The 23,429-nt window shown below is 43.6% G+C and overlaps 1 long non-coding RNA gene across 1 annotated transcript; it reads left to right on the top strand.

Annotated features, from left to right (window-relative positions):
- The first annotated feature begins 3,346 nt into the window (after positions 1-3,346).
- Positions 3,347-13,378, top strand: LOC311194977. The gene is made up of 3 exons (XR_014617474.1): positions 3,347-3,470; positions 11,556-11,589; positions 13,319-13,378. It is a non-coding gene; the product is annotated as an uncharacterized lncRNA (long non-coding RNA).
- Positions 13,379-23,429: the final 10,051 nt, after the last annotated feature.

Here is a 23,429-nt window from a genome sequence, read left to right as displayed (position 1 = left end):
GCCTTATAAGGCAACCCGACCGGCGTTTGACTGGTCAAAAGCTCGCGCCCCGCCCCTCGGCCCTCATTGGGCCGCGACGCCCTGCGCGGCCTGCCATGGCCGCCGCCGCCGCCCGCGCGGTCCTAGAGGCAGGCGTCGCCCCGCTGCTGCCGCCGCTGCCGCCACGGGGGCCGGGGCGTCCCCCCGCGCACGCTGCTCCCTCACCGGCTCCGCGCTCCTCTCGCTCCTTGCTGCTCGCCCCGCTTCCCCTCACCGTGCCCTCTCCCTCCCCTCTCCCCTGCTCCCGTCGGGGCGAGGGGTTAAGGCGAGCCCGGCGAGGGGAGAGGAGCACCGCCGCCTCACCTGGGGCTGCCCGCCGGGGCACGGCCTCGGGGGTCGCGGATGGGGGTGGGGGCAGCAGCGGGTGACTATCAGAAAATTGACGGTAAAATGAGGTAGAACTCCGCTGAATAAAATCAAAACGAGCCCCGCGGCCGCCGGGGGAGGGGAGCAGCGCGGCGCGGTCGCCGTCTCCCCGTCAGGGGTAGGGCTGCGCAGGTACGCGGGCTCCCGCTCGACGGAGGTCCCGCCGGGCGCTGGCGGGGACGCCGTTGCCCTCGGCCCCCTCGGTCTCGCTCCCGGCTGACCGGCGGTAGACGGGGCCGTTCGGCGAAGCGGCGGCACTTGCGCTCGCTCCGGACGTCCGCGGAGCCGCGGGGCGCTGAGCGTTTCCCCCAGCCCCGGCGCTCCGGGACCGGCCGCTCGCACAGCCCCGTCCCCGGCGGGCTAACGGCGCATCGCTTCCCCGTGCGAGCACCTCTTCCCCAGCAGCCCCGGGCAGCCAGCGGGCTGGCCGAGGAAGACCGCGGTTTCACGCAAGAGACCGTCTGCCCCTTCCCCTTAAGCGGCATGGAGGAAAAACCCCGCTGCTCCGCAGAGCGTGACACTCGTGTCTTCTCCCTCGCAACCTCCACGGCATCGCTATAACGCAGCTGATCTCAACCTCTTTAACTTTATCTCAGGCTTTTTTTTTTGGGGGTGGTTTGTCGGGTTTTTGTTGGGTTTCTTGGTTAGTTTTGGGGGGTTTTTTTGACCACACGTACCCTGACGCGGTAACACAACCTCTGTGCCCTAGCCGGAGCACCACTAAATAGGTAACCGATCTAAGTACGCGGGGACAGTTGTTTATTTCCCGCTGAATAGAGCTACCGGGCAGCGCCACCGGGACTTCGAGTTCATCTGCTAGTGCAAATGGCCAAAAGACACTCGAACGGGCGCAGGGACGGAGAGACAAAAAAGAAAACATGTTAAATTAGAGGGATACATGCCCGGCCGGACAATTCCTCCTCCGCAAACACACGCGTGTACGTACGCTCTCATTCGAGCTGGTCACCAAGCACGGACGTGGGGACCCAGACCTGTGCACAACTCTGCAAAGGATTAATTGCCCCTCACCTCCTCGCACACACTTTTTCATGTTGCCACATGCACACCCCCCCGCTTCTGCCGCGAGGATAATATATGTGGCTAAAGCCGCAGGTGCTGAGATGATTGGAAAGTTGTAAAAAGCACCTAGACTTGACAATGTCCTGCTCAGAAACCTGGTGTGTTAAGACCCCACGAACGAAGATGGACTGCGGCTCAATTTCAAAGACAAGGCTGCAGCCTTCCCATTGATCCTGACGGAGCGAAAACAACCTTTCCCCGAACACAGGGACCAGGAGGGACTGGGAATACAGAAGTGGTTGTGGGCGAAAGGAATCTTTTCCCCCGTTAAAATGTGGGGAACTGCTTTATGATTTCCAAAATAACCCAGAGCCGAGGAGGTCACCTTTCGGGGAGGGTGGGAGAAGGTGGGGGTTCAGAACGCAGAACAGTCACAGATTGTTGCTGATGTTGAATTTCCTGAGGAAAAAAAAACCAACCCCAAACAACCCAAAGCAACAAACCCAACACAACCCCCCCCAACAACCCAACACCAACCTTTCCTGTCTCAAACCTGACCGAGCACACAGGATTAATTCGCCATATGAAAAACCATTAATGCCGTCTTAACAAACGCAGAAATCAGAAGAGAAAGCTGTTTTAACAGGACGTACAATATTAATAGTTTGAACGTAGGATCGTAAAAATGAAAAGCCATTGATATACGCTTAAAAGCCGCCGTATACGCTGATTGCTCAAGCATTAATGAAGAATGCCCCAGATTAACTATTTGCTCTTCGAGGGATGCAGCAATATAACTATCTATTAGCAGCATTAGATGCTTTGCTATTTATTTGAAAACACCCCTGCGAGTGGGTTGAGGCAGAACAGATGAATGTAAAAATGAACTGCAGCTGATTTCGCTAAATAATACTCGGAACCTGAGCGCCTCGCAAAGAAGGGGGAGATTCTCAACTCTCCTTCTCCGAGCCTAATGACAATAGAAAAGCTCTGTTTTTAAAAGTAGGACCGTATTGGTTTTCCAAATAAACAAATGCATCCCTCCTGCCATTTTACTGCAGATGTAAATTTATTTTAATGAGAGGGAGTGGAAGGATTTATTTTGCTAAAATAGAGTTGGAGATAGAGCCGGTGTAAATCTTTAGATTAAAAAAAAAAAAAAAAAAAAAAAGAAGAGGAAGGAGGGGGAAGCTGCTTTCCTGGCAGAAAGCTGCCTAACAGTCTTCTAATTCTTTCTAGATTAAATCGCAATATGAATACTGCATCGAACAAATACCGAGTTTCGCTCTGAACTCAGTGGAAAGCAGTTACGTCTAACAGAATTCAATGAATTCCTCTTCTCCCTCAATGTAGTATGTGTGTGTTTTTCTCTTCCACCACACTGAAGTTCCATGAATAGGGAAAGTGGCTCCTATTGTGTGCCTCTGAACTTCCAAGTCAATGCAATTTTTAACCACTGGCTTGTGGTACTTTGAAAATCACCAGGGGCTGTCAGAGTTGGGTCCTCTGAAAAATTTACAGTGCTAAATCAGAGCATATGCTGTGAGAGAGGAAAAAAAATTGCTTAAGATTGGAGCAAGTACAGTATCTGGGTGCCCCCTAGTGTAAGTCTCTTATCTGCCTAAAATTCAACTTTAAAAGAAAAGGATCTCTTAAAGGGAAACGACTTTTGGCTCACGTATGCATACGAGAATGAAACTTCTGTACATTTTAATCTGATTAATTCCTAAGGATTTAAAATTAATTGGCTTGGGCACTCCTAAACCGGACTATAAGATTTCTGCATCAGGGTTTCTGCGAGCGCTGTATCGAATAGGTATTTTTAAGGCATAGTGGTAAGGGATGGAGGGGGGGGGGTAATCCTGTTTTGTGATTTTTTTTTTTTTTAAACGAGGAACCGTGCCTCGCATGCTGTTGTCAGAGCAAAACACTTTTGCTGCTTAAAGCCAGATCTACGTCTTTTGCAATAATACTTAAAAAAAAAAAAAAGGGGATAAATAATTGCCTTAAAGCCTCAGCCGAACTGCCAACCACACCTTCGGATGGTGAGTATATTCCAGCTTCTTTCCATTGTACTTGCTTAGCCAGAGAAGGGACCGGAGGGGGAGAGGGGGTCTCGGCGCTATACCTTCACCACCGACCTCTTTTCTTTCCGCCCCCCCCCCCTTTTTTTTTTTCTCCTTCATTTCCCCCCCCCCCCCTTAAATAAATGCTGCCAGCTGCACCCGGCGACACAATTCCGTGCAGTTTAATACCTATCACTTAAGTTAAGAGACTTGTCTTGTCCTCCCCTCCCCACCCTCCCGAGCAGGTCAGTCCGCCGCTCCCCCTCCGAGCAGCCTGGAGCCCAGGCAGGGGAGGCTGCGACCGGGCTCTGCCTCCTGGACGCTGCTTTGGAAATGACTTTGAGGCGCTTTGCCTCGCCTCGGACCTGGAAGCCGATTCCGGTCGTTGGGTTTGTTCGCTTGTTTGTTTGTTTGCTGCTTGCTTTATTTAGCTAAAGGACGTGCTAACTGATGGTGCTGCAATTACACATACTTGGGTCTCCCCCCCTCCCCTCTTCCCCTCCTTAGAGCAACCCACGTAACCTTAGAAACGATCGTTTAAGACGTACGTTAGCTAACATTTGCTTTTTTGGATTTTTTGTTTTCCTTAAAAGAGAAACACAAGAATCACAACACATTGCCCGAAAAAAGTGTCAAAGAAGAAGAAAAAAAACTAGAAGTAAACATACCAAAACCATATTTGCCTTGTTCAAGGTCCCAAATCGCTTGCATCTTCCTTTTTCTACCTCTCCTTTAGTTTGGCAGGTGAAACAAACAAACAACAACAACAAAAAAAAAAATAATCAGACCGCTGTTTGCCCCCCAGAAAGATGTGCGTTGGGTAATTAAAGAGAAGTCTCCTTCTTGGTGTTTATCTAAGCGATTGTGCAAACTGATAAAAAAAAAAAAAAAAGAGGAGAGAGAGAGAAAAAAAAAAAGTAAAGTTACAGCCTTCAGGGGGAAAAAAAAGGAGGCAAGGTGAAGGGAATAGATTTCCCACAACCTAAAGGGAAGTGCTTTCGATGTATTATTAGCGATCAGCCTTGGGAGAGAGGAAAAAAAAAATCCTGAACACACTCTAACTTTACACAGACAAGATTTCAGGGGGGGCTTTGTACATAGCTGCTTAGGAATGTGCGCCTCGCCTTTAAGAAAAAATCCCCAAGCCCAAGGTAGGAGATGTCTTTGAGTGATCCTTGTCTCTCATTTCATTCCTTAGAAGGAAGAGCGTCTCGCTACACCTTGTTTGGAGCTGGAAAGGCGAGACTTAAAAAAAAAAAAAAAAAAAAAGGGAAAAATATTCACAACCCACCCTTCCAATTGGGGAGAAAAAAAAAAATAGAGAGGGAAATCTCCTAACTTAATGACTGTGGGGGTAGGATGGATGCGACCGATTTCAGCCCCCCCCTCCCCCCCCCCCTTCCCTCTTTCTCACCTCCCCCCTCCCCGGCAGGGAAGAGAAAAAAAAAAAGCTAAAAAAAAAAAAAAGCCAACCGCAAACAACTACAGGCTGAACTATCAACACATGCACCGAAGGGGAAAAAATATATAGTGTCCTGTGTAGGGTCGGCAGGGAACGCAAGCACACGCTAAAGCAAGTTGGGAAAGAATCCGAGCTAATCAGCAATCTCTTTCTCTCTCTCCCCCTCTCTCTCTCTTTCACTGCCCCCGAGATCCCAGCTCCAAAGAGGTACTCCACATTTTTTCATTACCAAAAAATCCGTTGCAATAATCATTTGTTGCTAATTGAAACCCTTGGAGACATTTTTCCCCACCCCCTTCACAAACATGGCAACTTTTAGACATGGGAAGCACGTTTAGTTTGATTTTATTTTATTAAAAGAAAAAAATAATAATAATACGGTTAGGAGAAGGCTGAATCTTTCACCCACCAGAAATATCAGCTCGTCAGCCCCCTTCCTCGGGGGAGGGGGGATGTGGGTGGGTGGTGGAACGGGACCCCAGTACAGTGAGGGCTTGGGAAAATTTGGAATACATTATACCGCCTTTGGCAGGAGAATACTCTCCAACTAATGGATTCCTGCTCCTTTTTGTGTGTGTGTGTATGTGTGTGTGTGTGTGTGTGTCAGTGTGGGGGGTTTCTGGAAAGAGGGGTGGTGGTCGTGGTGGTGGGGGAGCCGAGCTTTTATTTTAAGGAACTGTTAGGGTAAGAAGTGTGTCATACTTGACAAATGGAACAAACGCTCTTCCATTTCTTGCTTGTCCTTGCCTTAAAACAGGAATTAAGTTAACCACAGTGCTGCATGTTAATTGCATGTTTACTGGGCTAATGAAAATTACAAAAGGGTTTTGCCACCTCGATCGGTGATGAAAAAGTATGAAGGCGATTGTCATTGCAGCCTACGGGGAGGGCCGGGGCTGGAAGGGGGGGTGGGTGGGTGGGGGGGAAGAGGTGGCCGGGCACGAACAATATTGATCAGAAGAAGGATAAATCTTTTAACTGCTCGTTAATACCATAAATATGGTCTACACAAGTTTCCACTCTTGTTAAGTCTAATCAGTACATGGAAGATGGAGACATAGCCCACTTGAATGAATTTTTATTATTGCCAGAGGGGTACTTGCATCTGTGGGCTCTCTCCCCTCCTCACTTTGTGCTCCCCCCGCCCCAGCTCCAAAATCCCCTCTTGCAGAGGAGGATCGTGAAGGTGCACAGGAAGCACAAGAGACAAATCCAGTCTTTTCATCCTTTTTCCCCTTTTCCAAACGCTTCATTTCTGTAAAGCTGAACAGGTCGTGGTGGGGAAAACCTAAAGGGGGACCCCCCTCGTTTATTCTTGAGATCCGTGGATGAAAAGATGACCTAGTAATTCAGTTTGATGATAAGCATTTTCATGCCTGAAAACAAACTGCCAAATTAAATCCAAATGGAAAAAGCAGTGGGAAAGGTAGTGAAAGCAGGGCATTTCGAAATTCCCCCCCCACCTCTCCGAAAGGGATTGTTTGGCAAAAGGAGGAGGGAAAGGCAATTAAATAGACTAAAGATGATTTAAATCCCAACCAAAAATAATTCTAGGGAGAAGTTTCCCCCCTCCGGTGTTGCCCAGCCCTGGATTTGAAAACTTTGGCCCAACTTGTGGCGATAGCTACAACTTTGCTCCGCAGGGGTCAGAGGTGAGGGCTATTTTAACCCTAAAAGCCTGCGAGTGACCAAGGTTGAGGCTGGGCTCGCAGCACTAATAGCCATAATTACCTCCTCCCCTTCCAGGGACATTCCTCGCAGCAGCAATGTTAGACGCCGAATTGAAGAAAATCCTGGACTTGAACATATCTTGGGGGGTAAATAACAGCAATATGAAGGAATTTCGAAGTTCTCCCTTTTGCTTGGGGGGATTGAAGCCCTTTCTCCCCCCCCCCCCCTTTTTTTTTTCTCCCCCCCCCCCCTTTTTTTTTTTTCCCCTTGCCAGCATTCCCAAGGCGCTGGGTCTTTGTCTTAGAAGGAATGGAGTGTCTGAATGGTGTGAAAGGGACAGAGAGGGTCGCTTCAAATCGATTTTACTTGTCCTCTCTGTCTTTTCGGATCAACGCCCTTCAATGGACACATAGGTGCTCTTTCAACCAAAAACTTGTGCAACATTTTCTGCCTGTATTGGTGCTAAATACAATAAATGCTGGGCAGATTTTTTTTTCTCTTTCTTTCCAAAGCAGAAAGCACCCTAATTAAATTGTTTTATATGGACAGTCAAGACAGACCAATTAAGTATGCATTAGTATAAAGATATATTCGAGAGATAAGCGCTCTATAGGAGCCCTGTCTAGGCAAGGTGTGTAAAGTGTCCTCTCGAAGAGAGGCTGTAAGCAGGGTTTCATATGGATTTTTTCCCCTCCATTGCCTCCTATACTCGAGTAACGGACTGAATAAGTTAGCGAAAAGCCATTAGTGAAAGTGGTTTCTAAACAAAGTTAACAGGTGGATGTAGCTGGTTTTGGATTTGAATAACAGTCGCACATCTCTAACAGCCGTGTATTTATGCAGCACGTATGCATGCGATGTACATCTAGGGAGGCAAACGCCTCCGACCTACAGCTTACGTGCAAATGCACACACACGGAAATAAAAGAAAGAGCTGGGCACTTCTGCAGGCTGCAGCTCGTGATGTGGGTAAGCACACACACACACTCACACACACACACGCAGAGACATTACAGATATAACTGTGTATCTATTGTGTATAGGCACCCAGCCCTGCATCAAAGACAGACACACGCACACAAGGCGTAGCTGTCTCGCCTGGGTGTGCTGCACAGAGACATCTAACCGGAGATCAGCGGGCACACAGCACACAGTCCTGGGGTAATTACAAGTGGAAATATTTCCTATTCGAGGCATAGGCTTTCCCAGGAGTGAAATAACAGATCAGGGTAAAACATACACATACACACACGAACTTCTCTCTTTTTTTTTTGTCCATTTTATCACCCTGGGAAAGCTCTCGTGTATGGTTAACCGCAGGAACCGGGCTTTAAGCTCTTCTCCATTTCTATTACTGTTTTTTTTTCCCCCTTCACTGCAGGTTTTCCACGTAGTTTAAAAAAAAAAAAAAGAGAGAGAGAGAAAAAGGCAAACCAAACAAACCCCACGACAAACCCTAAACAGGCGAACAAACAAAAAAGCAATCTGCCTCAGCCTGATCCTGGGGCGCACAGAGCTGCGGGATGCGATGAGGAGAAGGAGGGAGGTGGGCTGGAAGTTACTGGGGCACCCTCCATCCCTGGGCACTCAGTAACCCACCCGCCGAGGCAGAGCTGTGGGAGAGAGTCCGGTGCCCGGGGATGCTGCAGTGTGGGACCGGGGAATCGCCCCTTTATCCTGACACTGCACCGCAGGGACAGGACGGGGTTTTGCTGGAGGGGCCGGGGAAGAGGGGACAGAGGGGTCCAGGGATGCGAAGCAACTGTGCGACGGCTGCCCGGTTTGATAGCCATTTTCTAGCAGCGCTTTGAAAGTGTTAGCCCATCAAAGAGAGGTGGGAGACGGGGAAGAATAAGCCATTCCTTGCTTAGGTGCTTTAATGTCACGGTAAACAGGTTAGAAACAGACGGTTTTAAAGCCTCAATTTCTCTTTACTGGTTACCTTCGAGGATAAATCATAACAGACTGTATGGGGGGGCAAAGAATTCATCTGAAGGAGATCTCAGCAAGTCACTACCCGGACAATAGTCCACCTCCTGTTGGGTTGCGTATTGATCAGGAGAGGAGCTGAAGATGTCGCCACACTAAATATTTACTGATCACACACAAATAGCCGGGACTTGAACGATTTTCTCCTGTGAGGAGAGCAGAGAGAGAAGGGTAAATCATTTTATTAGTGTGTATAAAGCAAAGAGCACACTCTGGCTTGGAGTGTTTTAAGATGTGTCTTCAGCTGGATGAAAAGAGTTAGGGAAATCGATATGGAGTGATTAGACGAGCCAGTCGTGTCAAAGAGAGAGGCTGTGAATTTCATGGATTTGGTTATACCGGGAGGGGGAAAATATATCGAGAGATTAAAGGGAGGAACCCATTGTAGCAGAGCCAATGAGAAAATAATATCTAATCAGACCCGGCAAAGGTAGGGACGGGATAAGACCCACATTTCTAAAGAATCACATCAGCTGGAGAGGGATCAGGGACACACATGAAAGAGGCAAACGAGGGGGAGAGCAGGAGAGAAGGAGCCTAGAAATACTACAGAGCAAATCCAGGAAAGGCAGAGAAAAGTCGCCTCTGTAGAGCAATGCTGAGACACCACGAATATGGGGACAAAAGACGCAGGAGCGAGGGGAAAGCGAGGGCTGGAGCTAACGGGCGCCTGACTTCGAGGTGAAGTTGAGGGGTCTCCAGCTCCGTGGGTCAACCAGCCAGGCAGGGAGGTCTCTAGCAGCAGATGCGAGGGGTTTAAATCCTTCTCCTGCAAGTTTGTTCTCCCCTCTCCTTCCCCCCCACTCCCTTGCCCCCCCAAAGCAAACGTGGTGAGTAAAATGGATTTTAGCGTTTAACCACCTCATTTTATCCACGTAATGACAAGGCTCGTAATATGTAATCTACAGATTACTGCCATTCGAGGGTGACCACAAGTGGCATAAAAACCAAACAAAAAAAGAAATAAAATAAAATCAGCATTTCTGGAAATGGCAAAAGGGCTAAAACCAGCCCGTGCTTAAAGAATCGAAGTTGGGGAGCTGCTGCTGCAGGATTTTATCGGTCGTAGGGAGCAATTCAGCCGTGGCTCAGGTACAGCCCTGGGGTGTCTCGGCGGATTAAAGAAAACTTTGCTGGAGACAAGCAAATGTCTAAGTGCCAAAGGGCAGAAAGCTGGGAGCAGGGCAGGGCTCTGCCAAGCCGCGTTAAAATACATTCTTTAAGGATGCTAGGGATATATATATATAATTTTTTTTTTTAGCCTCGAATCACTGATGTTTGGGCCGTGTTCGAGCTCTGTGTGTATTTTTCTTTAGCAGAAAGCAAGCAGTGTATTTAAGCTCTATGCATTTTTCTTTAGCAGAACAGAGGATGCGACTGCACAGAACTAAGTCGAAGGAGCGAGAGAAAGTTTGAGCCGCACTTTAAATGATGCTGATTGCTGGGAGGGAAGAAAGACATCTAAAGCTAGGAACCGAGGAGTAAAACTGATGTGAAAACAGCTTTTCACTTCTCCTCCAAGTGCTAATTTTGCTACTGTAAACAAACACTGAAGTTAGAAACAGCTGCAAATAGCCTGCCGGGCACCCAGGGCTCAGGGACGAGGGGGAAAAATGACTTTTGTTCGTCTCTGGGGCTGAATTTCACCCGAACTTTGCTTTCTGCTGAAATCCGTGGCTGATGCTGGGTTTAGTTGAGGGGAAAAAAAGCCCAAACCCAAGCCCAAAAAACCCACCCCGGCATATTAAGCGCATTTCATGTGTGCCTATGGAGTGCAGGCAGCTCGGCTGGATCACTAATGCAACAGGAAACCTCGGGATAGACTCAGCCTAATTAACAGTTTTCCATAGCTGAAGCGATTTTTAAGAATCCCAGTGGATTAGCCCAATATGTTCAGGTGTGAGGCTACGAGGGCCTATAACTCCTTTCACTATAATCTTATAACCTCCTTACCTAATTCCTTAGATTGCAGATAGGAAGAGTCTGACCCTGGAGGTCGTAAAGAGCTTGGTTTCATTAACCCTTCCCTCCCCAGCGCTGCTCCAAGGTTAACTGCGCTAGGCTGGGTGTTTGGGGGAGGGAGGGAGGGCAGAAGAAAGGGATTTGCAAGAGGGGTCGATCCGACGGATGGAGTGTGTGTGTGTGTGGGTAAGGTTTAAAATGATCTCTGCTCTCTTCGTTCCCCTCCCTCGATCCAGAGGAAAAAATAATGGAAATGGAACTTTTCTTTTCCCCATGAACCGGGAGGTGTGTAAATGTACAGATCTTTGTGAGACAATTCATTCCCTTTACACCATTTCAGAGGTTTGGGTTTTTTTAAATTTTTTTTTCCCCCCAAACGTGGAGGAAATGAAACATTCTGGAAACGTCTGATACTGCAAAAAGCAAAGCAATCTCAATCTTTTAATATTTTTTTTTCTAAAAACCCACCAAAACAAAAATCCAGCAGCAATCTCCTGAGCTTCTTGTCCATAGTAGAGCTGTAATCTTTAAAGAAGGGGAAAAAATATCTAGAAAAGCTTCTCAGACTGTATTTGCCTGGTAACACACCTGGTTTATATTTTAATAGGTAGTTACATTGTATTGATTCAGGGTACATCATTGATGTTGAAAGTTAATAACTCTCAAATTATATCTATCTGCCTACATCCATAATTGCATACACAGTATAACACTGTAAGAATTTGCATTTTGCAGCACATTCTTTGTTCTTAAATCTTTTAACACATTGAGTTGTTCCTTTGAAGAAAATGCTATTGAACCACATGTTTAAGGAAAAGATGCTTCTAAACTATATGTTTAAGCAATGAAATTGTTGAGTGAAATACAGGTTTCTTTGTATTTCACACAAACCTTGCCATACGCCAATCTTAACCTATACATCTGAACTGCTTTTTTTTTTTTTTTTCCCTTTTCCTTCTTTTTTTTTCCCTCCCTCCCAGTCAGAAGACAGAAATATGTGAACTGCTGAGAGAGGTGGGTACTTTTTGGTAAGTATGTTTAGATATGATCTTCAGATACATTTATTGTACTTTCAAATTCTTCGGATACTAATTGAGCTAGCAAACAATATCCCAGCTGAATGTCTAAGCTCCTTCCCCATTTAACAGGCTCTTAATATAGAACTATATTGTAGCCATCCTTCTACTAAACAATATAGCTGAGGAGTCAGCAAAAAATTTTTACAAAAATTTAAAACCACATTATAATTGCTGCCTCATATCTGACTCCTCTTCCTTTCTGCAGTCCTAATGAACTCTTTAAAGTTTTTTTTAAATTTCTGAGTGACAGATCAAAAATAATTAGCAGAATCAAAAGCAGCCGGAAAGCTTGAAATAATGTGTCTAAATATTTCATATTGCTACTACTAACACTAGCCCACCAGTTGGAAAATGGAACCATTCCCTATTTATTCAGTGGTAGTTTATAAATACAGGAAAGATAGATCTCATCCATTTTTTTTTCCTAGGGCCTGTTTCAGAGATGACATAAATAGGGATTGAACTACCAAGAGGGGAAAAAAATAGAAGAAAAAAATAAAATAAAACAAAAACTCTGGACAGAAATAGGGACAGACAGACAGATACATAACATGTTTGAACAATGTTACGTGCCACATTAGGAGATAGTAAAAAAAAAGAGAATAAATAGATTGCATATTTATAACCTTGTAATTAAAACACACTCTTATCGCTCTCCTCTGAAAGGTTGCAGCTTTCTTGGAAGTATTTTGAGTGCATATTTTAAACTCTACGTCCCGAACTGAATAGAGATGAGCTGTTTTACCCAAGAGTAAAATACTTGTTTGCTATTTAAGGTTTAAGTTTCAATTGTCATTCTAATTGTCTTTATATTTTACATCCTTATGTTTGGAGGCTTTATTTAAATTGATGTTCGTTTATATCAAATCCTAATTCCTCTTTCTAGGAAATTAGTCATTATTATCCAAAATAATCCCCTGTGTTTGGCTGAGGTGAATCAGATGTGAATTTTTCATGTTCAAAGAGTTGAAGATAAACTGAAAACTTTAAAGCAGAGGGATGCCAGCAAACAGTGCAAAATGGCATGTCTGCTCCCTCTTGACAAGTTTGCATCATATCGCATGTAAGGAAGCACACATTTTTGAATCTAAGACCAGTTTTAGTTTTTAATAGGAAATAATTACATGGAACTTTATTTCCAGAGAAAATGTCCCTTCCAGCTATAGTGTTTTGCTTTGATCTAAGTATTAACTGGTAATAAAATAACCATATTTTGGATCCTAAGCATATTGATGCTTAAAGGAATGTTATGCTTTCAATCAAATTCTAACTTTAGATTATCCAAAGGTATTCATCCTTCTTTTGTCAGAAACCAATTTGCTCTTTTACTCCTGCAGCTACTCACATGTGGTTTAGTATACTTTGTTATTTTATAGTGGAATTTGCACTATCGAGGCAGAACACTTTTAGATGGAGCAAGATCTTGTTCCAACCTGGAAATTTGGGCTGTTTCTCATACAGGTCCCCAGTCCAGTCCTTCTTTACACTTGTTATATGCCACCACCATCACTCATCTCTGAGGGCGACTACTGTGAGCATCTTTGCGGCAGTATTTTGTTTTAAATCTTTAGACTTATTTATTTATTTCATTTATTTATTTATTAAACTGGGGAATCAATCATTTGGACCCATCCTGAACAATTAACCTCCCCTTTATATTACAGCCCCAAGTGCAGTACTTCATAAAGACATGAAAAGGACATCCCAGACACCAGAACCCGAGCCCAGGCTTGTCACAGAATATAAAAGGAGAGAGAAGGGGAGTTTTTATCTCTTTGCTCTGCCAACTCTTGATAGTTCTAAGTTTCAGTGTGACAATAAAACAGTTTTGATAACACAGCTCATGGGTTTCTCTGCCACATAAAGTTTTCTTAATAATAAAGAAGAAGAAACTTTATCCCTGCTAAATTAAAATAGGGCAGATGTTGGATATGGTTCATATTAGCCAGCCTTTCACCCCTTTGCCCCTGGCACTAAAGTTCTGACTTTTTCTTTCTACTATGTCTGTTTCTAACTGAAAGGTATTATTCCTGCCCTAGCTATCTTCTTCTATTTATTTTTTCAGCGTCTAAATTTAAACCTATTCATTTAGTAATATACATTCTATTTCAGATTGCTAAACCTGGCCAGAGAAGGGAAACGTTTCCCAAAAAGTGATGCACCGCTGACCTTAAAAGAAAACACGAAGCAGGGAAAGCTGTTCTTAAAAGGTTTATTTCTAGAGAGTTTTGTAGCTCTGTTGACATTATAGGGATAATGGCTGTATTGCAATGGGCTTTCAAGGCCCAAGAGGTTTACTTTTTCTTCTGACCATAAGTATAATAAAATTTTAAAGGTGCACAAAGTCTCATCACTTTAGATATTTAAAACTAGATTGAAAAAACCCCCAAAACAAAACAAAACCCAGTGTTGGGAAACATAGGTTATAGTGGAGAGCCCTGCTGAGAAAGCAGGGGATAGGGAAAAAAAATTATAAATACCCCAAACCCAAAGGCAAACAAAAAGCCCTAGGTTTTTCATGCTAGCTCTATGAAAATCCTGGCTATTAAACTCCCTAGGATAGCACAGCTCTTTTCTCCAGGGCTGTGAAGATAGAATTTATTGTCCATTTGGAACGATCAAGTTTAGGCTAATAAAAGGCCCTCTGTAAGCAGAAATGCCCGAGTTGACGTTTGGCAGAGTTTTCAATGGTAGAGTTTATATAGGATGGGGGGCTCTGCGCTATTTGAAATTATTCATATTCTCAGCAGCTGAAGATGATTTGACATAGAGAAGTAAACGTTAGTAGGCAGCGGCTGAAGGTTAATCAGCATCGCTTTCTGAACTGGACGGTTGAAAGCAGGAAAAAGGGAAAGCTGCTCTCTCTAGCCCTTCCTTTTGCTAAGGCACTGCTAACTTTTATGATTTGGTTTTTTTTTTTTTTTCCCCTCTTCGTCTTTTACTATCTGTCTTTGTGCCTGAGGGCCAGTGAAAGAACACTGCAGATTCTAGATTGCTTTCAGAGTTTCCCTTTGCTGATGATGGATTACCATGTCAATTTAAACGGCATAGGATTAATTTGTTTCAATGATTTCTCTTTAGGCTGAATGCCAGTCTTTTTTTCCATCTCTCTTAATAATAATAATAGTAATAGTAGCAATAATAATAATAATAATAATAATAATAATAATAATAATAATAATAATAATAATAATAATAATAATAATAATAATAATAATAATAATTCCTTTAAAAACCCAAACACTTTTGATACCCCACATTAAAAAGACAATAATAGAAATAGACAAGTTAGGGGTAATGTTGCAACACAGTTATAGGTTTGAGTGTTTTTATCTCATTCTAAGGGGCTGAAGCGTACAGTCAGTCACATTAAAATGAAATTGGATCCAACGTTTATTCAATAAATACTTGTCTTGTAGGTAATCCAGAGCAGAGTGCTTTTGACACATAAGGACTTAATTTGTCTTGGATAACAAGTTATTAATATGGCACATTTAAACTTGCCACCTACAATAAGGTCATTTAGATCTATAATACAACTCGCAGGAGAACTTCATAAAGCCAGAAACAAAGTTTGAAACTGCCTCCGAGTCGTGGAGCAGACGCACGGCTCGTGGTTTGCTCTTTTCAGAAGAAAGTTCAGAGCAAGTGGGAGCCACCCAAACCCAAACGGTGTGCATCTGCTCTTCTCTGAAAGGCAAACATAAACGGAGTAAGGGAGGGGAAGGAGGGGGGGGGGAAAAGCCACCCAACTGCCCAAACACGCATTTTTGAATGAGTAAGCTTTAAAGCTGTGCTGTGTCTGCTAGCAAACTCATCGCAGCTTTGAAAGTGAAAAAACAACATTTGGTTCCGAGTGGAAATTCGCCTGGCATTTGCACCCTACCTCTTGCATGTGCTTTGCAGTTTACTTGCTTTTAATAATAAGCGAGGAAGTTGGAACATAATCCAGCCATAAATGTAATTTGGCTGTGCTGTGTTTGTTCATGCATTAAGCCGTATACGTAAAGCGAAGTGGGGAATGTATGGTGGGTGATCCCCGTACAGCCTGAACAAACAGAGGTGTTTTGGTACATACTGGATTTCAGCCCCCAAATACCCTGCAATTGTTTTAAAATTTGGAAAGTGAGGAGTTTAGTTGCAGACCTATCCTAAGTGAGCAATGCCTGCAAGAGGTGCATCAGGAGGGGAATATCGTGGCCATGCTATGCAGGACGTGTTTTGTGGCTGTCGATTTGCTCTCCACACTGTATGCGTGAGCTTTATTATCCTGTTTTTACGTACTAAGCTGTTGGTTGCTCTTGTCCTTTTTTAAGTAACTAAATCCCATTTCCCAAAGCTCTTCCTGGGAGAAGGATGTTACACATGAGTAGAAAAATGCAGGCAAGAAAGGCTAATTGAATGAAAAGAGAGAATTAGGTTAAAAATAGAGTACAATCTAGTATCACATTTTCACTAGTGTAACCTGAAATGAAGGTGTCTCCAAGTCCCTAGTGATGCCAGAGTGTTTAGATGTTGGGCACAGATGGAGACACCTATTGAAATGTGTCTGAAGAAGATTAATAGGACTTGTCAGTGTTGGGAAAGCACTGCTTTGCTGTAAATTTCTACTAGCACAAGATGAATTACCGATGAATGCTCAGTTATCAACCCCATCACTATCATTGGACACTAAATCAAATTGAGCAGTTATCTACAATCAGAAAATTTCTTTTAAAAATAGGCATACACCTTTAGGCTTAAACTCTTTAATAAGACAATATCCTCTATGGTATGTGTGTGTTCACGGAGGGATATGATTTAAAGTTTCTCTACAAAAAGCTTCTGTTTGGAAATGAACTCCAAGTTCAGTGTGAAATCAGGGTTGTCAGACAATAGAAGACATTCAGAAAATACTGGGTACACACTATAATGTTCTGCTGGGGGCCTGATCCAAAATGGATGTTTCGTGCATGATTTTGGACCCGTCCCCATTTGTAAGTGGGTGTCTTTTCTCATTACTCTCATTCCCCTTAGTTGTGGTGATGATAAAAAACTTCTCTCTCTCTCAAAGACTGAGCATCCAAATCATATATTCATGCAAAATAGCTGTCAAGACTCAGGATATATGTATAGTAATGATACCACCCTCCAACATATTTAGGAAATTACAGCTTAATATAATGAAACATGCAATGAAAGAATTGGCAAATAATATTTTAACTGAAAATATTTCCTTTTCTTCCTTATAAAAGAGGAAACTGTCACATGCAAAACTATCACAAGCGTTTACTAGCCCACTCATGAAGTATATTAGCTGTATTTACCATGTGCTGCTGCTGCTGACAACGATGTTAAATAAGCATCCTATATTTTTAATTCTTAGGATTTCTTTCTGTCTTGCCCAGGCATTGTACTACTTCATCCCGGGAGATTTATCGTGGCATGTTTTCCGAAGTCAATTTTTCCCTTTTATTATAGACAAGGGCAGTCATTTATGTTTAGGGAGGGAGACAGGTACAGTGCCTTTATCTGATCTGTGTCCCCAGCCACAACCACCTTCTTAATCGACGGCAAATTCCCGCTCTGGAGGATCAGGCCCTATCTGGGCTACTTCTCAGCCAAGGAACGTATCCTTCCCTTCATCTCCACATCTCTCACCTGTGATGTATGCTACTTTTTGAGGAGGGAATAATACACTATTTACCACAAAGCACAGCTTCAAAGCCTTTGTGTGTTTCTCATCTCCAGCCAAAGCTTGGCATTTACCACCTTAAGAAATTATCCGGGTGAGGGATAGTAGCAGTTATTGTCTTCATTTTTACATCCCAATTTTCACGCAGTGAATGCCCTGCAGTAGGGCCAGATTCTCACTCAGATGGAAGTTATTAACGTTAAGCAGAACGGAGCCGATTTCAGCCAGCCACAGCCCGTGCCCTTCTAACAGAGTCTCTTTAAAGCATCCCCTTGTTTATTTTTTTCTTTGGAGGGCATGATTCTTTAAACATGTTTGTTTTACACAGAGCAGCAGTTGATTCCTAACTTTTTTCTTCCCCCCGCAAGTATGTAAAGAGAATATTAATAGGGAATATTAATAGATCTGGGTGCAGCATGATGCTAGTTAGATTGTAGTAGCTGAGAAATATGAACTAGTGAACATAATCCATAAACTCCATTTGGTTACTATAATACTCCAATCTGTATTTATTACAACCCCACTCTGATGCTTATACAACTGCAATTGCTAGATTTATACACTCTAATGGTTTCACAATAGGAAAAACCTGTGTTCTTTATCTTTCTTTTCCTGTCCAAAATAACCCCTTCTACATATACTTCAGGCTTCTCCGGACCTTGTCTGGGTTTAATCACAGGCTGTGGGACAAAATGTGCATTATTAAGAAATATAAATATTTTCAGAAGCAATCAAAGGGTTGAAAGATTGATTCGGCATGTAGATTGGATTTAATTTGAAGCAGCTTTGTTCTAATGAGGACTACTGGGATACAAAGACGGCAGCCGCTTATGGCCACCAGTTGGGAACTCCAGCTCGCTGCAGCAACCTGTCAAGAATTTCAAGAAACTGCCAGGTATTAAGGAGCAAAGTGGTGGGGAAGCTGGTGGTCTATTGTTTTCAGCCTTCTTCTGAGGCTGGATTAGGATTTCATAGTCCCTGTTTTACCAAAATGACAATTAAGGTTAATTTCTTGCCACCCATGGGGCCAAATCCTGCCGTCCCTCACTTGGAGTAAACCCCTGTGGACTTGATGGGAGGGGGGCAGGGGGTGCCTAGGGGAAAGGTGGAAAAACTTGGCTGAGCCCCAAGCCCAGCAAATTCAAGAGAGCTCTGTAGCAATTTATACTTCCAGACCTGGTATGGATGTTTTCAGTATGACTTTTCCTGTTAGACTTTGCTACCTGTACTCCTAGTTGTGATGGGACCCTTTTTGTACCGGGATGTCTTCCCCCCCCTCCCTCCCCCCACCCTTTGGAGCAATGCAGCTCTATGTTGGCTTGGAAGCTCTTCCATCCTCCTTGGGTGACCCCACAGAACTGCCGGACCTGTTTTGCTTCCTAGGGGAAAGCCTGAAATGTCCAGCAAAACATCCTTGAGACGATGCTGAACAGAACGAGATGCTTGATAGGTTTCCCCTCGGACTGAAACAAAAAAACCCAACAGCAAAATTTCTGTGTGCACCGTGTGGGGGGTGTGTGTCATGTCACAGGTACTTGGGGAGCACAAGACCCTGGCAGCTTTCCTAAATGTCGAGAGTACAGTCAGAATCACAGTATGTACAGGATCAAACACCGACTAGTTTCTCTCTTCCCCCTAGCCACCCCCCCGCCTACTTTTGTCCATAAAAGCAATAGAAAGAGAGAAAGCTTGAATTTTCTGAACTGTTTCACCCATCCACAGCTGGAATTCCAAAGTGAAATGAAAATGCTTTTAAAATCAACCCTACATGGGAGCCTGAGAGAACAAGTTTTCCTTTGTTGTAGGGTATAGTATTATTTGCTGTAGGTTTTTGATATACATTCTAAATTAGGCCTGCAAAGGAATGCTTCATCTTTAATTCATCACTCTCAGCTGAAAGAGATTAGCAATGTCTAGCACGCACCCTTCGTATGGTGCTGACCTCATCAAGTATGGCCTGAAATTAATTAGCCTCATTCATTCCAAATGGAAAAGGATAATGGAGCTGCATTTTAGAGATGACCATCACAAATTGTATGCAGCATATTTAAAATCCCCCCCTCCACACACCCACCCCACTCCCCTCCCCATTAAAAAAACTATGTAGATTAAAATTCTTTCCAGAACTTGCAATATGTCAGAGTTATCGAGGCATTAGGAGCAGAAACCACTCAGTTTTTATTTGTGGAACTGGGAGCCACATTTTGTGTGTGTGGCTGTAAAAGCAGCAAGCCTGTCTTAATGGCAGGACACCTGGAAATAATTTGATATTTCCAGGTGCTCTGGCAAACCGGGGCATCAAGCACTTGATGTTTAAACATTCTTCTACTGGCTTGCTTAAATCAATATGAAAGTGGTGTCCCTTTGTCATTCATACATGCAAAGTGCTAGCACAAACTCCAGCTTGGCTTCAGAGTCCTACATCACTCATAATCTAATTAGAAATCAGAGCAGAGCTGAAGCAGCATTCTTTGTGGATTCTTGGGCAGCAAATAGGGATACTTCTCTTTTGTTTCCCTCCTGGATTGCATCGCTCGCAAAGCTTTCACACCACATCTCTAAAGGTGGTTAGGTGCCTCAAGATGTTGACAGGCATGAAGGACAAGATTATTTAGGTGCCTACCCTGGGTGATTTCAAATGGAATTAAGCAACTGGATGTTACTAAGCGGGAGCGGGGGCTGGGGAGGGGGAGCAAAAAAGCTTCCAGTGCCTATGAAAAGCTCTAATTTGTTGTCCTAAACTCTAGCAACATGGGTGATGTTTTTCCAGGGTAAAATTGCCTCTGGGTAAATGTACTGAAGTCTGCTAATCTTTATCGAGGTCAGTGGGTACTTGGTTTTGGGCAGCACAGCCCAGCCTGGCAGTTCAGCCAGCTCTTCTCTGGCTGGGTACGGTGGTGGTGTGTGCTCTGGTTGCTTCCCAAGAGACAGGGAATGTAGTAAAGAACATAGGATTTCCCACAGGAACTTGGAAGATGCCCACGTCTAAGGCAATGGTGAGGAGTGGGCCAAAATCCAGACCCAGCCTGGATTCCTCCATCTGAGTAGTCCCATCTCGACCTACGACTGCTGATGGATCCCAGCAACGTGGACCTTTCTCTCTCCTTGCTCCTCAGCATCAGATCACCAAGAGGGCCTGAGATAACACTGTGAGTAAGAGACACGCTTTTCCGCACACCAGATAATTCATTGTGAAACTTCAGATTTTGAAATAACAAGGTCCAAACGGCCTGACCTGCAATGCCAGGGCTCAGGGAACCTTCCTGCAGTTCTTCTGCTCAAAGCTGGATAGGCAGGGAAAACGTTTTGTGATATGTGTTGTAATCACCTGATACCCAGGAAAAGTGAGAATTAATTATTTCTCTTTAACACAAACAAATATTTGTCTTCCAAAGACTCTGTTCGTTAAAACTGCCATTGAATCCAGGACTGAACCCATTGTTATTAATCCTAAATGAATTCAAGTTTGTCTACCATGAACAAAGCTGCTCACCATCTGATAATCCAAATTTGCTCAGGAAAAAAGAATGAGCAAATGTTAGAAGCAGCAGGTGAAATCATACCACAGTTATTAAGCCTTCTTTCAGGGGAAGCACAGGATAGATTAAATTGTTATGTTAGGCCATGTTGTGAGTCCATGTCAATTTTGTTTGAGATCTTATCTTAGCTCAGAACTGTTTCCTCCTAAATTAAACTAAATGCTGAAGACATGAGAAGCATATTGACCCAAAGATTCAAAACTTTGGACTCAGCAGCCTTCTGATCTTTTGTCCACAGAATATCGAGTTGTAAAGCTGTGGAATATTAAATAATCATGATTATCTTCAACTTGCCTAAGTTCATTTGTCATGCTGAAACACTGGCACGGTTTTTCCTTACTGTTTTTTTCAGAGCAAAACATTGATTCTGCCTGAGAGCTGATTTCATTTGCCACTGATCTTACAGACTGTGGTCCTATCCTAATATTAAGTCTCATACAGTAACCGTGGTCAGTAATTCTGTCTCTGGTGCTCTTAATCTCTCTTTCACAAGCACCATTGTCCGATACAGTGACAAACAAAAATCTTACAATCAAAACAACTGAACTATGCTGGTAGTTCAATCAGCTGTTATCGTGCAGAAGCAGTTTTTCAGATTCAGAAACGCAGCGTAATTCACTTGGGAGAAGGAATCAAATTTAAAAATGAGCTGAACAGACATTTTTATGAATAAGAAAGCTTCTAAATAAACCAGCTTTTTAATTCCACCTTTTCTGTATTAGTACTGTAAATCAATATAGTCTGCAGTCAGAGAAACCAGATGAGTTTGAATTGTCATAATTAAATATCATCTTATTTCTTGCAGCACAGCCAAACAAGGAGTTTTACTCCTGACACAAGAGTTTTCTCAAGTGAGGACAACTTACTAACTTATTGATTTAAGCTCCAAATGGTTCCATCATTTTTTAGAAAACAAATCTCAACCAAAATGTGTAACACGACTCATCCCTGGTGTCAGGGCACTGAAGAGATGAAATAATACTGTTTAGATGCTTTTTAAATTCAGACATAATGATGATACATTAAATAATGTGGTCTACTCGGCCGGACTTCCAATTATCCACATGCAAACTGTGTGTTCATTCATCACTTCATTCACCTCAGCTGTAACATTGGTTAGTGGGAGATGTTAACACTAAGCCTGAAGTTTGAATGGGAAGTGAAACAAGGAGAGTGCAAAGCGGTATATTAGCTGGGACAAGTAGGATGTCATTGCCAGTCTGAATTTGTTGATGACACCAGGCATTAAGCAAGTAAATCTTTAGCCTGAAGCAACAGTTCACTCTCGTTCGGTAATGACATCTGGGAGGCAATACTCTGGGTTTAGCAACAGCAGGTACCTATGTACTAATAATGTCCAGTTAGCCCCAGCCACAATGTAATGATTCAGAATGGAGGTTCACCTTTCCACTGATTTATTTTTTTGGTCTCATTTCAAATGTTCAAGAGTTTGGGTCCGATTTTTTTTAAAAAAATATTTTGTTTTTTTAGTGGTGGGAAAAGATTTTGGTTTTGCCTGTGAAGTGTTGAGCTCAGGGAATCATTTGGGCAATTTCCATTCTCACCTCGCAAAGACTTCGGAGATGTTCAGTGGTACAAAAGTGGCACAAAAGCACCCTGCTCTCAATCTGGGGGTCTGTGTGTGAGCTCAGGCCTTTCTGTGTGCTGTGGTTTATTCCCTTTTGTACCAGGTATCAGTGACCTATAAAGGTTTCTCCTAAATTGCCGGACACTGCGGATCCACACACACACACATGCTGAAAGCAGACACGTGTTGAGCAGCCATCATAGTTCTTTGTCCTGGCTAAATGATTTGGCTCTCCCTTCTACAGGTTTTTCTTTCCATACATCCTAATTCTACTGTCCTTTTCCCCTAATAACAACATAAATGAGCACTCTATAGGTGTAATTACGATAATAGTTCTTTTACTGCAAATACTAGAAGACTGTAACCTGTAATTCACTTTTTCTGATACTCTTCTATTCTAACACTAGACATGTTATTTTAAAATGTCTAGGACCCGAGAGCTAAATTTATATAGTGATATATAATAGCAATGGAAACTAAACCTCCTCTTTAGCTCAGTCTTTAGAGCTGTGTTGCATCTCCTTGCCAGTTGGTGCCTTGTTCACCTGTGAATGTCATACCCACCACCCCCATAATGGTTCCAATATCAGAGTTAAACAGGAAGAAGCAAGATTCCTCTCCGTCTGTTTAATTTAAGGTAAGGCTCTATGAAAACTGAAAGCATACTAACACACAATATCTTCTCTTGCATTATTCCATGGTGAATTCAGAGGCAATAAGGGCACTTCTCTGCAGTGAATCTGCCATCTCTCTTGTAACAACAGCTACCCTTCTTTTCTAGGGGTGAACCATCACAAGAAGGTGATTGGAAAGTGTGGGGACTGAGCACACAGAGACAGAGCGGATGCAGCTGGTTCCCTGACTGTTGCTGGGTGGTGGCTCAGCTCTCAGTCATGGCACAAACTACCAGAGGCTGGAGAAACACCTCACGAACAATTCCTGTCCCGACTCCTTGTCAGTCCTTTGTGGGGTAT

Source organism: Gallinula chloropus, assembly GCF_964237585.1.
Source record: "Gallinula chloropus genome assembly, chromosome: 9".
NCBI classification, from domain to species: Eukaryota; Metazoa; Chordata; class Aves; order Gruiformes; family Rallidae; genus Gallinula; species Gallinula chloropus.
This window is presented reverse-complemented; position numbering and strand designations above follow the sequence as displayed.